Source organism: Drosophila navojoa, chromosome X (genome assembly GCF_054131105.1).
Source record: "Drosophila navojoa isolate 15081-1374.11 chromosome X, UAZ_NAV_1.0, whole genome shotgun sequence".
In the NCBI taxonomy this organism is placed as follows: Eukaryota; Metazoa; Arthropoda; class Insecta; order Diptera; family Drosophilidae; genus Drosophila; species Drosophila navojoa.
The window spans coordinates 17,504,422-17,507,692 of record NC_142895.1 but is presented as its reverse complement, the minus strand read 5'-3'; positions in this window follow the sequence as shown (position 1 = coordinate 17,507,692).

Sequence of the window (3,271 nt, the reverse complement as noted above, 5' to 3'; positions counted from 1 at the left end):
GAAACGAAACGAAACGTATAAAACTAATGAAATCCTTATTAATATGCTTTGGACCTTTGCTGTTTGTTTGGTGCCCTTGTGGCGTCGTCATCGTCGTCGTCGGCGTTGGCGTCGGCGTCGGCGTCGACGTTGTCGACCCAACCAAATTGAATATGCAATGAATTGTAAAACGCAAAAGTTTTGCATAAAACAAAAAACACAAATAAAATGAAATAAAGTGAAAGGGACAGAGAGAGAGACAGAGGGTGAGAGAGAGAGAAAATATAAAACATATTTGAGCCAAAGCGAAGCTACTCAACAAATGGTCAGCCCGAAATAAAAAAAATAGAAACGGAAAAAAATCTACGCACATTTTTCAACGCATATTATGTGATTTTTCACATTTTCCAACGACCCATCGACCCCTGCCCATTGAGTTGACTTCTTACACTCTGCACACACACACACATATATATCTCTTTTTTTTGTGTTGTATATAAATTTGATAGCTTTTGATATTGTGTCCACTTTGGCTACTCGCAGCAGCAGTGGGAAATTTGTCCAATCAGCTGCCTGCACTCATGCGATTGGCTGCCCGTTTCATGTGCTGGCACCGAAATCGAATCCCCGCCGTACACAGAGTAGCCCAGCCCAGTCCCTCCCCTTCTGCGTGCGTGTGCCTCTCTCGTGTGAGTGTGTGTGTGTGTGTGGCCAAGTATTGATATCTGATGCGTATTCAATAGCATTCGACGCGCGCATTCATATGGGTGGTGGAAAATTTCACTCAAAGCAACCCTTTCGCATGCCGTGTGTGCGTGTGTGAGTGTGTGTGTGTGTGTGGGGCATAGGTGCGTGTGTGTGTGTGTGTTCGGGTAAGTGGGGAAATCGGAGTTGAAAAAGTGCTGTGGTCAGACAGTTTGTGCCAGAGAGTTGCACTAGAGCGGAGTTTCTAAAGTTTGAATTACAACTGACGGAGATCTTTGTAGTAAGGTGGCTTTTTATAGGTTTATCAATATTAATATTAATTCATAAGGTAAAGGGAAGTTAGCAAGCATTTCCATTTATATATTTCTGTTAAAGATATTTAAGACTGAATTGTGGAAATCCATTAACAATTAATTTAAAAAACCATAAACAGCCCCAGATTAATATTTATCAAAGTAAATCCTGTTGCATATTGCATATCTATTTCCATATAACTGCTGAGACAACTGGAACAAGACCAAAATATTGTTTAAGATTTTGCTTAAATAGCTCAAGCATATCAGATCTATAGCAGTAAGCAGATCTATATCAAGGATCTTACAGTATGTTCTCGGTAAATTGTGCTCAGCAAAGTTTGCTTTGCAGCTGAGAAATCTGGTTATTCATATTATATGATATATGATTGCCATTTTTATTATTATCATTATCATTCTCATTATAATGATAATTATTTTTAGTATTTTTGTTGTTGCTGTCAAAAGGGTACCTCTTTGAAATGAAGGGCAGCTGTAAATGGAGAGCGATGCCAATAAAAATACTTATACTTCATTAATAAACAATTATGTGTTGCGTTATTGTGCGCTAAGCGCAACGAATTAATGGCCGTTGTCGGCTTCAATAATTTTAATGGGCTCCATGGTCGATCCCTAAAACCAGCCAGCCCTCCAGCCTGCCAGCCTCCTGGCCGTCAGCCCTCCTACGCCCACCCGTTCGCCCAGTGCTTTGCAGGATGCCATTAATGCCCATTAAAATGCCAAAGTGTGCGCCATACAAAGAAGCGCCACAATGTAACGCCCATAAATTACGGGAGCACAGCCAAAAGAGTAAGCAAAATTCCAAAAAAAAAACAAAAAAAATTTATATATAAAAAAACCAAAATAAAAACAAAAAAATTATTAACGCTTCAAAGGCGTGTGTGCGTGTGTGTGTGTGTGTGTGTGTTTGTACATGTGTGTGTATGTGTAAATATTTTGCAAGTCTCTGCAAACAGCGCGACAACAAAAACTATAAACGACTCTGCGTAGGGTACTAATACATTACACTAGCCAACAAAGCACAAAACTTAAATGCTCGCTCCTCTTATATTTTATGTGTTTTCATTATTATATATTTTCATCTACATATATGAAATCAAATACACTAAAAGTTGCTAGAACTTTGTTGATTAGTGTATTCGGAGTAAGCAATAAATGTGCGCTTCCCTTATACATATATATGTTTGTACATATGTATATAGTTTGTTAAAGGGTATTATAATGCCTGCGTGTGGGTGCGCGTCCGTGCGTGGGGTGGTAGGCTGTAGGTCGTGGCACATAAAATTTATGTGCCGCAAAAAGGACATAAGAACCAAAAATCAACCGACAGCTGAGCAGCTGAGTATCAATGCAATCATGTCGAAACCTCAAAACCTCTTTCTCCTTTCCAAATATAACTACTAAAGGCGCGCGCTCTCATCTCACTTTCATTGCTAGCCTGAGTTAGAGATGTGAGCGTGACATTTTGATGACACATAAGAAATTAGAAGAAAATAATTATATATGAATATTATGAATGTGAAGAGGAATATTATACGAAGTTAACACAAGCAAATATAATAATATTTGATGTGGGAAATATATTTAAGAAAGAGTTAATAAATAAGTCTGCAATCTAGTACAAAAATAAATAAAATATATAATAAATATTAACAAATTAACAAAATGAAAAGAAAAGTAGAATAATAATAGATAATAATAAAAATGGAATTTTTTAAAAACTACTTATTAAAAGCACACGAGGTACCCCTTTATCAGCTAATTAATTATATGGAAAAATGACATTTTGAGTAATCTCCGACTTATACAGTACATATGTATGTAATATATACAATAAATAAATATTTTGCATAAAATACTGAACGTTCTCTCATTTATTGTACAATATATACAGGTTGTTTATGTCGATCTTTATAGCTGTTTAACATTAACTTAGATATATCAGAAATTATGTAAACATAGTTATCTAAGGCATGTATAAATAAGCTCAAGTATAAGAGATCTCAAATCTTAAAATATTAACATTAATGTCTGCAATTGTGTTCTTCACTGTAAAATAAATTATTTTTAAAAATATTTGTACCATTTTAACCGCTTGTTTTATAATGCGTCTATAGTTGCCAAAGCCCCACACCTGCCCACAAAGCCTATCGATTGTATATATATCGATAATTCAAGTATTTAAATCGAACATCGTCTGCATTAGCTTTAGCTTTCTGTCCCTTTCTCGCGTTCACGTTAATGTTCGTGTCGTTGGCCTTTCCCTGTTGATG